The 13,483-nt window shown below is 37.9% G+C and overlaps 1 pseudogene; it reads left to right on the top strand.

Moving 5' to 3' along the window:
• Positions 1–13,483, top strand: part of LOC116577784 — a 56,624-nt pseudogene that overhangs the window by 17,651 nt on the left and 25,490 nt on the right.

Genomic DNA, 13,483 nt, shown 5'->3' with positions numbered 1-13,483 from the left:
CTTTTTGAGTATGGGCTAGCAGTGTAACCTATACTTTTTAAAAACTTATTTGGTCAACACTGCTATTTCATATCAACACATTGATTATGCCTTTACAGCTATTTAAAATCACCCAGGCAGTGTGATATAATGGATATCCCAGTGACAAGAATGAGGGGATCCTGCGTTCTGAGCTCAGCTCTGTTCCCATGTTTAGATGATACCGGAGTAGGGACGCTGGCCTGTGGCGGGTGCTACTGTGCCTGAGAGGCCCCAGCTTCCACGATGTCTTGTTCAACAACCCATGCAAGGCAGGAAGTGTTACGCGGGATGGGGGTGCTCCAACATTGGGGTGAACTAGACTTTGTTTACAGTTAGTTGCGCTAGAATGTCACATGTGTGTTCCTAAAACTTAGCACTCTCTGAAAAAATTGTTTAGTAAAAACCACAGAGTTCACGGGCAAATTGGAATTGAGGGCATAACACTCAAAAACGTTGGTGCGAGTCATATTAAAAGGAACATCATAAAAACGTTACCACAGTTTTTACTATGCATGTTAAATGGTGAAGAAAGATATCATACTGAAGTAAATATGACATTTTACCTTGAAAAGCCCTGATGTTTGTTTATAGAAGTGGGCACTGAAGGTTTCCACCTGTGAATTCAGCTGGGTGCAGTGTTCAGTGTTTTTGCTCATGGTTTTTACCTGCTTTTACTCATGGAGAAAAGTGCATCATAAGCAAGTGATAAATTTGTGTGCTGCTCGTATTTTTCTGAATAATCATGTTGGAATGGTTTACATTTTTTTAAGCAGGTGGCAGAGCAGAGCTACTGGTATTTTTCTCTTTCTCCTTTAGATGATAGGTCGATGGGAACTGCTGGCAGACATGCTTCAAATGAGTTTTTGGTGTGTGGAGGGTATGTTTATATATTAAATTAGAACTTTTTCATATTTTGGTTTTTGTGAATAAAGTTATAGAACTTTGACCATGTTTTTGATTCTAAAATTTATATTATTTCACAATTTGTCATTTCTTTTTTCATAAACAGTTTTAAATTATAGATAAAAGCACATAAAATCTGTTGTCTTCCCCATTTTTAAGTTTACACATCAGTAGCTTTATGTATATTCACAATGTTGTACAACCAGTCTCCAGAACTTTTTCATCTTGCAAAACTAAAACTCAGTACTCATTATGCATTATGTAGTAGCACTCCCCATTTCTCCCACCTCTAGGTGCTGGTAACCACTGGTCTACTTTCCCTTTCTATGAATTTGACTGCTTTAGCTACCTCACATAAGTAGAATATATAATATGTATCTTCTTGTGACTGGCTTAATTCAATCACCATAATGTCTTCAAGGTTGGCCCATGTTGTAGCATTTGTCAAAATTTCTTTTAAGGCTGAGCCATAGTCCATTCTGTGTGTAAACTGTGTTTTGTTTATCCATTCATCTGTCAATGGACAATGGGATTTCTTCTCCCTCTTGGCTATTGTAATTCTGTAAATGTGAATGTGTAGATACCTGTTTAAGATCCTACTTTCAATTTTTTTGTATATATACCCAACACTGGGGTTTCTGGATCATATGATATTTCTATTTTTAATTTTTTGTGGCGTTGCCATGCTGTTCCCCATAGTGGTTGTACCATTTTACATTCCTACCAATAATGTGCAAGCATTCCAGTTTCTCTACATCTTCAGCAACACTTGTTATTTCTGTTTGTTTTTTTATAACCATCTTAATGAGTGTGAGGTGATATCTCATTGTGGTTTTAATTTGCTATTCTCTCTAGTGGTTTTTGAGTGTCTTTTCATATACTTATTGGCCATTTGTCTGTCATTTGTTGTTGAGTTGTAGGCGTTCTTTATATATGTTGGATATTAACCCTTTACCAGATATATGATTTACAGATATTTTCTCCCATCCCAAAGATATTCTTTCCACTCTGTTGATGTGTCCTTTGAGCATAGAAGTTTTAGATTTGATATAGTCTCATTTGTCTATTTTTTTGTTCTGTTGTCTTGTGTTTTTGGTGTCATTTAAAGAAATCATTGCCTAATCCAGTGTTATGAATTGTTTCTTCTGTGTTTTCTTCTACAAGTTATATAATTTGGGGTCTTATATTTAGCTCTTTAATGCATTTGAACTAATTTTTGTATATTGTATAAGGTAAGGGTCCAGCTGCATTCTTTGCCTGTGGATACCTAGTTTTCACATTTTCTGAAGAGACTGTCTTTTGTGTCTCCATCCAGTGGTTTTGGCATCCTTATTGAAGATCATTTGTCCATATATGCAAGGGTGTGTTTCTGGGCTGTCTATTCCATTCTGTTGGTCTCTGTGTCTGTCGTTATGCCAACCATATTGGTTTGATTACTGTAGATTTGAAATAAGGAAGTATGAAACCTCCAGTTTTGTTTTTCTTTTCCAAAATTTCTTTGACTATTCAGGGTCCCTGCAGATTACATGTGAATTTCAGGATAGATTTTTCTATTTCTGCAAAACAATGCCATTGAGATTTTGGTAAGGATAGGATTGATCTGTATAGATCACTTTGGGTGCTATTGACATCTTTACAGTATTAAATCTTCTAGTCAATAAAGACAGGGTGTCATTTATAACTTTTCCAGCAATGTTTTGTGGTTTCCAATATGCAAGACTTTCTCTTCCTTGGTTAGATTTATTCCTCTGTATTTATTCTTTTTGGTACTATTGTAAATAGTATCAAAAAAGCATTATAGTATTGTATTGTAAAACATATTATAAATAGAGTATTGTAAAAATTGTAAAAAATAGTATTGTAAAAAGTATTGTAAATAGGTTTATTCCTGTGTATTTTATTCTTTTTGATACTATTGTAAATAGCACTTTTCTGGGGTTTTTTTTAAGATTTTATTTACTTATTTGACAGACAGAGATTACAAGTAGGCAGAAAGGCAGACAGAGAGAGAGGGGGAAGCAGGCTCCTTGCTGAGCAGAGAGCCCGATGCGGGGCTTGATCCCAGGACCCTGAGATCATGACCCAAGCCAAAGGCAAAGGCTTAACCCTCTGAGCCACCGAGCTGCCCCAATAGCACTGATTTCTTAATTTCCCTTTTTCATTGCTCATTGTTAATGTATAGAAATGCTACTTATATGTGTCTGTTGATTTCATATACTGCAACTTTGCTGAATATATTAGTTCTAATGGCTTTTTTGGTGTGAAATCATTTGGGCTTTCTGCATTTAAGATCATGTTATCCATGAACAGAAATAATTTTACTTCTTCCATTCCAGTTCTAATGCCTTTTATTTCTTTCTCTTGCCTAATTGCTCTGGCTAGGAATTCTATGTAGAAGCAGTGAGAGCAGGTGTCCTTGTCTTATTCCTGATCATAGAGAAAAGGCTTCCAGTCTTTAACCATTGAGTATGATATTAGTTATGGGCGCTTTTTTAAAGGTTTTATTTATTTACTTGACAGATGGAGATCATAGGTAGGCAGAGAGGCAGGCAGAAAGAGAGCAAGGGAAGCAGGCTCCCCACTGAGCAGAGAGCCCAATGCGGAGCTTGATCTGAGGACCCTGGGATCATGACCCGAGCTGAAGGCAGAGGTTTTAACCCAGTGAGCCACCCAGGCGCCCCTAGTTATGGGCTTTTTATATATGTTTTTTTTTTATGTCAAGGTAATTTTTTTTTATTCCTAGTTTGCTAAATGCTTTTTATCATTAAAGGATGTTGGAATTTTGTCAAATGCTTTTTCTGCATGAATTGACATGGTCATATGTTTTTTGTCTTTCGTTCCATTAATGTAGGTATATTATAAATCACATTTGGTCATGGTACATGATCCTTTCAGTGTATTGTTGAATTTGGTTTGCTAGCATTTTGTTGAGGATTTTTACATCAAATTTCATCAGGGAAACTGTTGTGGTTTTTTGTTTTTGTTTTTGTTTTTGTCTTTTGGTAGTATCTATGCATGGCTTTGGTACTAATGTAATGCTGAACTCATGGAAGGAGTTCGGGAGTGTCTCCTCCTCTCTAATATTTTGAAAGATTTTGAGAAATGTTGATGCTAATTCTTTAAATGTTTGGTAGAATTCACCAGTGAAACATCTGGTCTTGGGCTTTTTTTGTTATTGGGAAGTTTTGATTACTGATCCAATCTCCTTAACTAGTTATGGTCCATTCAGATTTTCTCTTCCTTTATCATTCAAAGTTGGTAGGCTGTGTGTTTGTAGAAAGTTATCAGTTTCTTGTAGGTTATCCAACTTGTTGGCAAGCACTTGTTTGTTCATGGTATTCTGTTATAATCCTCTCTATTTCTGTGGCATTCATTGTTATTCCTTTTTTCATTTCTGATTTTGAGTCTTCTCTTTTTCTTACTTAACCCAGCTAAGTGTTGGTTTTGTTGATTTTTTTTTTAATGCCAACTCTTAGTTTAATTTTTCTGCTTTCTCAGTTTTGTTTATCTCTGCTCTAATCTACATGATTTCCTTTTTTTTTTTTTTTGGAAATGGGTTTAGTTTGTACTTTTTTTGGTAAGATTTATTTATTTGGGAGAGAGAGTGTCTGAGTGTGTGTGAGTGGGGGAAGCAGCAGAGGAAGAGAATCTTCAAGCAGACTCCCTGCTGAGAATGGAGCCCAAAGTGGGGCTTGATCTTACAACCCCTGGGATAACAACCGGAGCCAAAAGTAAGAGTTGGATGCCCAACTGACTGAGCCACTCAGGTGCTCCTAGTTTTTACTTTTTATAATTTGAGAGGTAAAGTTAAGTTTTTTACTTGAGTTTGGTTTTTTTCTTTTTAATGTTAGCATTTACAGCCATAAACATCTATCTTAGTGCTGCTTTCACTGTATTCTGTAAGTTTGGGAATGTTGTGTTTATATTTTCATTTTTCTCAAGATATTTTCTGATTTATTTTGTGATTTTTTCTTTGACCTATTGTTTGTTTAAGAGTGTGTTTTTTAGTTTCTATGTATTTGTGGATTTTCTAGTTTTTCTTCTTCTATTGATTTCTACTTTCTATCTATTGTGATTAGAAAAGATACTTTGTATGATTTCAGTCTTTTAAAATTTTAAGATTTGTTTTGTGGCCTAATATGTGGTCTATCCTGGAAAATGTTTCGTGTGCACTTGAGAAGAATGTGTATTCTTCTGTTTGTGGTGAGGAGGGTGTTCTATATATATCTACAGGGTCTAGAGCGTTGTTCAAGTCCTGTTTCTTTATTGCTCATTCATCTGGTTGCTCTGTCCATTATTGAAAGCAGAGTATTGAATTGTTCAGCTGTTAATGTGGAATTGTCTATTTCTCCCTTCAATTCTGTCGATACTTGCTTCATGTATTTCAGAGCACTGATGTTTGATGCATAAATATTTATAATTGTTATACTTTTCTGGTTAATTGACCCTTTATTAATGTCTTTTTTTGTCCCTTGTAACAGTGTTTGACTGAAAGTGTCTGATATTAATATTGCCATGCCTGCTGTCCTTTGGTTACTATTTGCATGGAATATCTCTTTTTTTTTTTTTTAAGATTTATTGGGCGCCTGTGTGGCTCGATAAAGTGATTGCCATTGGCTTAGGTCATGATCCTGGAGTCCCAGGATCAAGTCCTGCTTCAGGCTCTCAGCTCAGTGGGGAGTCTGATTCTCCCTCTGACCCTTACCCCTCTCATGTTCTCTCTCTTTCTCTCTCATATAAATAAATAAAGTCTTTTTAAAATTTAAATTAAGGGGTGCCTGGGTGGCTCAGTGGGTTAAAACCTCTGCCTTTGGCTCAGGTCATGATCCCTGGGTCCTGGGATCGAGTCCCATATCAGGCTCTCTGCTCAGCAGGAAGCCTGCTTCCCTTCCTCTCTCTCTGCCTGCCTCTCTGCCTGCTTGTTATTTGTCTGTCAAATAAATAAAATATTTAAAATTTTTTGAATTAAAAAAGATTTATTTATTTGAGAGAAAGAGAAAAAGAACACGCATGTGGAGGTGAGAGGCAGAGGGAGAGGGGGGGAGAATCTTAAGCAGGCTCCCACTGAGTGCAAAGTGTGACATGGCCCTCAATCTTACATGAGATCCTCAATCCTGAGATCATTACCTGAGCTGAAAACATGAGTTGGTTGCTCAACCGACTGCACCCCCCAGGCATCCCTGGGATATCTTTTTCAATCCTTTTCTTTAAGCCTAATAGGGGAAGATTTACTTTTGCCATTTTGTTATTTTTATGTATGTCTTGGGCTCGTTTTGCCCCTCATTTTCTCTCTTAATATCTTTCTCTGTGTTTTGTTGATCTTGTTGTGGTGACATGCTCTATCATTTCCTACTGTGTGTATTCTATAGATACATTCTTTGTGATTAATTTTGGGACTACGTAAAATATCTTTAAGCTATAGCAGTCCAGGCGTGCCTGGGTGGCTCAGTGGGTTAAAACCTCTGCCTTCGGGATGTCCATTATCACCACTGCTATTTAACATAGTACTAGAGGTCCTAGCCTCAGCAATCAGACAACAAAAGGAAATTAAAGGCATCCAAATCGGCAAAGAAGAAGTCAAATTATCACTCTTCGCAGATGATATGATACTATATGTGGAAAACCCAAAAGACTCCACTCCAAAACTGCTAGAACTTATACAGGAATTCAGTAAAGTGTCAGGATATAAAATCAATGCACAGAAATCAGTTGCATTTCTCTACACCAACAGCAAGACAGAAGAAAGAGAAATTAAGGAGTCAATCCCATTTACAATTGCACCCAAAACCATAAGATACCTAGGAATAAACCTAACCAAAGAGACACAGAATCTATACTCAGAAAACTATAAAGTACTCATGAAAGAAATTGAGGAAGATACAAAGAAATGGAAAAATGTTCCATGCTCCTGGATTGGAAGAATAAATATTGTGAAAATGTCTATGCTACCTAAAGCAATCTACACATTTAATGCAATTCCTATCAAAGTACCATCCATCTTTTTCAAAGAAATGGAACAAATAATGCTAAAATTTATATGGAACCAGAAAAGACCTCGAATAGCCAAAGGGATATTGAAAAAGAAAGCCAACGTTGGTGGCATCACAATTCCGGACTTCAAGCTCTATTACAAAGCTGTCGTCATCAAGACAGCATGGTACTGGCACAAAAACAGACACATAGATCAATGGAACAGAATAGAGAGCCCAGAAATAGACCCTCAACTCTATGGTCAACTAATCTTCGACAAAGCAGGAAAGAATGTCCAATGGAAAAAAGACAGCCTCTTCAATAAATGGTGCTGGGAAAATTGGACAGCCACATGCAGAAAAATGAAATTGGACCATTTCCTTACACCACACACAAAAATAGACTCAAAATGGATGAAGGACCTCAATGTGCGAAAGGAATCCATCAAAATCCTTGAGGAGAACACAGGCAGCAACCTCTTCGACCTCAGCCGCAGCAACATCTTCCTAGGAACAACGCCAAAGGCAAGGGAAGCAAGGGCAAAAATGAACTATTGGGATTTCATCAAGATCAAAAGCTTTTGCACAGCAAAGGAAACAGTGAACAAAATCAAAAGACAACTGACAGAATGGGAGAAGATATTTGCAAACGACATATTAGATAAAGGACTAGTGTCCAGAATCTATAAAGAACTTAGCAAACTCAACACCCAAAGAATAATCCAATCAAGAAATGGGCAGAGGACATGAACAGACATTTCTGCAAAGAAGACATCCAGATGGCCAACAGACACATGAAAAAGTGCTCCATATCACTCGGCATCAGGGAAATACAAATCAAAACCACAATGAGATATCACCTCACACCAGTCAGAATGGCTAAAATCATCAAGTCAGGAAATGACAGATGCTGGCGAGGATGCAGAGAAAGGGGAACCCTCCTACACTGTTGGTGGGAATGCAAGCTGGTGCAGCCACTCTGGAAAACAGCATGGAAGTTCCTCAAAATGTTGAAAATAGAACTGCCCTATGACCCAGCAATTGCACTATTGGGTATTTACCCTAAGGATACAAACGTAGTGATCCAAAGGGGCACGTGCACCCGAATGTTTATAGCAACAATGTCCACAATAGCCAAACTATGGAAAGAACCTAGATGTCCATCAACAGATGAATGGATCAAGAAGATGTGGTATATATACACAATGGAATACTATGCAGCCATCAAAAGAAATGAAATCTTGCCATTTGCGACAACATGGATGGAACTAGAGCGTATCATGCTTAGCGAAATAAGTCAAGCAGAGAAAGACAACTATCCTATGATCTCCCTGATATGAGGAAGTGGTGATACAACATGGGGGCTTAAGTGGGTAGGAGAAGAATCAATGAAACAAGATGGGATTGGGAGGGAGACAAACCATAAGTGACTCTTAATCTCACAAAACAAACTGAGGGTTGCTGGGGGGAGGGGGTTTGGGAGAAGGGGGTGGGATTATGGACATTGGGGAGGGTATGTGCTTTGGTGAGTGCTGTGAAGTGTGTAAACCTGGTGATTCACAGACCTGTACCCCTGGGGATAAAAATATATGTTTATAAAAAATAAAAAATTAATTTAAAAATAAATAAATAAACAAATAAATAAATAAAACCTCTGCCTTCCACTCAGGTCATGATTTCAGGGTCCTGGGATCAAGTCCCAGTTGGGCTCTCTGCTCAGCGGGGAGCCTGCTTCACCCTCTCTCTCTGCCTGCCTCTCTGCCTCTTTGTGCTCTCTCTCTCTCTCTCTCTCTCTCTCTCAAATAAATAAATAAAATCAGAAAGAAAAAAGATATAGCAATCCATGGGGCACCTGTCCTGGGTGGCTGCACTAGTTAAGCTTCTGCCTTTGGCTCAGGTTATGATCCCAGGGTCCTGGGATCAAATCGCACATCAGGCTCCCAGCTCAGCAGGGGGTCTGCATCTTCCTCTGCCTGCTGCTCCCCAGCTTGTACTCTCTGTCTGTTTTTCTGTCAAATAAGTAAATACAATCTTAAAAAAAAAAAAAAAGCAACAATCCATTTTAAACTGAACTTCAGTTGCATACAAAAATTCTACTATAGAGAGTATGGGAGTTTACTCCCCCTTCCCCCTTATGTTCCTGATGTCACAAATTGCATGTTTATGTGTTCCTAATAATAACATAGATCTATAGTTTTTTGGTACTTTTGTCTCAGACTCTATACAAGAATTAGGACATGCCGATCTTCCAAGAGAGGGAAACAATAGTGATAGCAGAACTGTATAATGGCTCTGACAGCTTCTGCTCTGCAGAGGAAACAGCATGTCCCCCATGGGAGCTGCTCTCTCAGCCTGCTGCCCAGGGCTTGTGGCAGGAGTACACACACTAGGGGCTGTAGAAAGGGGTTCAGAGAGAGGTAGTGAGTAGTTTGAAAAAAATCATACACTCTACCACAGGATATTAAGTGCATGTGGAAACAGATTATTACAAATACATTAAAATTATGCTGTATGCAAAATCAAAATGGTCTGATGCAGGAACAAGACATATTCTCTGCAGAGCCATTAAAATCCTGGAGCTCCATGTCATAACAACTATCATCTCGTAGGCCAGTCTTTATAACGTTAGTGGTAGTATATCTCATTCTTCCCTTAGAACCTCACTTTTATTGAAATTATTTTGAAATATTTCACTGCATTTCTTTCCAGGAAAATGTCTGACCTCTAGACAAAAACTCTTCATTTCAATAAAATAACAGCATATTTTATTTTGGGCAGACTGCCTAGTCTTTCTAGTATTTAATGCAGGTCAAAGATGACTTTCCACTCGTGCTGGAGACTCGGGGCCTGCATAGACCTGCCCTCTCCTCACCTTGGGCTTAGGGAGTCAGGTAGTGGTTGAATAGTGTTATTAATATAAAGCTAGACAGAAAAGTGGCTGCAGTGGTCTTAGCTAGCTGGAGCTCTGGGAATTACTCCAGGGAAGACTGTGTAGGCAGAGCAAGTGTGCTTGGAGATTCTGTCCAGACAGACCAGATTTACAGGACACCTGCCATGGCTGCTCACATCCTCACATGCTGGGGGAGGATTGCCTGAGATTCCCTGGGAGAGGGGCTTTGCATTATGTATGAAGTTGCTAAGTTGACTTCTTGGGGTAGTTTTATTCCACTCTAATTTTCCTTTGGTGATTAACTAGTACAGGAAAAATATCAGAAATTGAAAATGTATATTTTTTTAAAAAGCCCTCGATGTACACCAACAGTGTACTTACTCATTGAAGTGAGACCGTAGAAAGATGATATTTCTTCTTTCACATTCTGATCCTTGATGGCCTTGCTGGTTGGCCTTTCAGTGGAACTTGGGCTCTAAGGCCTGTGTGCTCTAGGTTGCAGGCACTACGGCTGGCGAGTGAAGTCTGGTAATGCTGTTTAGTTTTCAGTAGTAGAAGTTTTTTGTTTTGTTTTGTTTAATTTTCAGGTTATAGGTCAATTTCAATCAGGTATATACTAAATATTAAAAGCACAAATCATTGTATTTAAAAGATAGTTAATGTTACACTTGTCACTAATATAACATTGCGTGTCGACTGTACTTCAGTACAGAAGGATGGATGGATAAATAAATATATGATACTTAATGGGAATTACCTAAATGAAGAGTAGAGCTAATAGACTAAAAGCTAGAAACAACTGTCCCAACCACAGTGTGGTTAACACCAAAGATGTAGTTTCCTCACAGGATGAGAAGTCAAAATAATTGGTTGTTGCCTTCATTTCTGTGGCTCAAGGAATTTGTCTCTGGTTCTTTTGGCCTGTTCTTCATGGTTCAGAGGTAGCTGCTGAAGCTCCAGCAAGTGTACCACATTCCGGGTAGGAGGAAAGAGGAAGAATGGATAGAAGGCTTCTACTTAGACCTTATTGACCGAGAGAGAGAGAGATGGCTGCAAAGGAGTCTGGGATGTATCATAATTTCACTGAGCAAACCACACCTTCCATAAAATTTGAGTTCTGCTAGTAAGAAAGAGTGGGCGAATGGCTATTGGGGAAAGCAGCTATGATCTCTATGATGGATGAGATTTTCTTTTTATTTAAATATGAGATACTCTAATGGTTCAGAAAGCCCTAAAGTGACACTTTAAAAGATAATCATCCTGTTTGTTAGCTAACTAGGTATCCAATCTCTTTGTATCTGCAATGTAATTTGAGAAAAAAATGTTAGATTCATGGGGCTTTTTTAGTATTATAGACAGACAGAAGAATGAAATAAATCATCTTTTTTAAGGTCCAGTATTGTCTCTGATGTTTTTCATAGGTTGTAGATTGAATCAAAAGGACATACTGTTTCCAAATTTATGAAAAGCAAGGAGAGAGGCTATTACAGAAACCCAGCACTAACACTTCAACATGTAGACCTCAGATCGGTCATGTGCTTTGAAAGTTGTACAGTGTTATTTTCAATCTTTTTAAAAGAGTTGTTTGGGAATGCTTACTGCATTCATGACTTTTGTAAACATTCCAGTCATCTTTGCTCTTGAACTTCCTGTTCTTTTACCCAGCATATTTTCCTAGAAATATTTTTTTCTCCTCACATAATAATGAATATCAGAACGTAAGCAGATGAAACAGAAATTTGCCAGCCTACAGACTTCTCCTACTGTTGCAGAGGAACGTTTTTCCAATTCTTATTATGATTCTTAGTCCTCAAAGGGCTTATAAATGCCTGGGGAGTTCCAGTGTGATTTTTTTTTTTGGCCTTGTTTTTGAAATGATCATTTTTTATTCACATGAACATGATCATTTGGTCTCTTCTAGAATTTTCTCTAAATATCATCAAGGTGTCAAATGAAAGAGAAACAGTCTCACTTGGATTTCTTTCCTTTTTCAATTCATGATTGTTGCAATCCGTGTCAGCCCATTGTGTCGCCTCACAGTGAGACAGCACCAATTCCAGTTCCTACTCAGATAAGGAATTACCAGCGCATAGAGCAGAATCTTACATCTCCTGCCAGCTCTGGCACAAATCTACATGGTTCTCCAAGGTAAGTGAGTATTTTTTTTTCCATCTTTTTCTTTTAAAAAATTTGTTGTTTTTGAAAGATCTGTTAATTTCCATGGTTTAACATAATCTCTTACCTGTGTGTATCATGGAGGTATACAAAATTGAAGAATAAAAAACTTCTGTAATGAATCTATTTTTTTAAAGATTTTATTTATTTATTTGACAGACAGAAATCACAAGTAGGCAGAGAGGCATTTGGAGGTGGGGAGGCAGGCTCCCCGCTGAGTAGAGAGCCCGTTGTGGGGCTTGATCCCAGGATCCTGAGATCATGACCTTAGCCCAAAACCACTAAGTCACCCAGGCATCCCTATAATGAATCTATTTAAATGGTGGTTAAGCTTAGCTGGATGATATAGTAGGATATGTATATATAATAATTCTTAAGAATTAAGGAAGAACTTATTAAAGATGAAACCTCACTGGTTGTACAGATCATTTAAATATTATTCATTTCCTCTACATCCTGAAACCCCACTAAGGTAGCAACAACAAAAAGGTCTAAGTCCACAAAGATAAGTTAGATAAGAACACATGCTCAGAGGATGAGAGGTTTCAGCACCTTTCTGGAAAACAGAAAAAAGATGATGGAGGCCCCACTATAGTAGGGCCAGCATCAGAGTGCCCCACGGTGCCCCCGAGACCCCAGCCCCCAGAGCTCAGGGAAGGGAGAGCTGCAAGTGAGGCATAAGGCTGAAGACAAAAAAGTGCAATCTGGACGAAATAGCAAGAATACAAAGAAAAGAAAACTTATGTGGAATATGTGTACCCTGAGAAGTAGGGTAGAGACTGCATCTGTAAATTAGAACAGAATGCTGTTGAAAACAATCAACATCAAAAAGACTTCTTGGACATTCCAAAATATAACTGAAAAAAAAAATAAATAAATGTTGAAAGACAAAGTTGAGACTGTATCTGAAATAGATGAATCAAATAAAGAAGATGGAAACTATGAATAAAAAATATTCTTCCAGCATTATGGAATGTGGGCATTCCAGAAAGAACAAGTTAAAGAAGAAAATTTCCAGGAAATAATCAAGAAAAAGTTTTCTAGAATTGGAGAGTACATGATTTTAGATTTAAAGGGCTCACCAAATGCATAGTTGAATGAATGGAAAAAGGATGTCATAGGATGAGATGAAAACTCATGAGAGCTTTCTACAAAGGATGTTTTGGTGCAAAACCTGTGAAAATTATTAATGCATATATCTTTTGAGCCCAGCACTTGAACTTCTGGTAACTTATTCTGTAGCTACACAGTCCTTGCCTGTGTATGAAGCTACATATATACAGGTTGTTAATTTGGTAATAGCAGAGGATAAGAAATAAGCCAAGTGCCCACCAGTAAGTGACTGAGTCCTTAACAACCATCTGTGACAGTGGAGCACCTTCCTTCAAGAGGAAGGAAGCTCTCTCTGTACTGAGGTAGAAAAATTTCCAAGGCATATTATAAAATGAGAAAAGAAAAGCGATAGCAGAATTAGCAGTGGTTTTCAAAGTGTGGTTTGTGTGTTCATGAGGTCAAGACTGTTTTC

Source organism: Mustela erminea, chromosome 18, assembly GCF_009829155.1.
Source record: "Mustela erminea isolate mMusErm1 chromosome 18, mMusErm1.Pri, whole genome shotgun sequence".
Lineage (NCBI taxonomy): Eukaryota > Metazoa > Chordata > Mammalia > Carnivora > Mustelidae > Mustela > Mustela erminea.
This window is presented reverse-complemented; position numbering and strand designations above follow the sequence as displayed.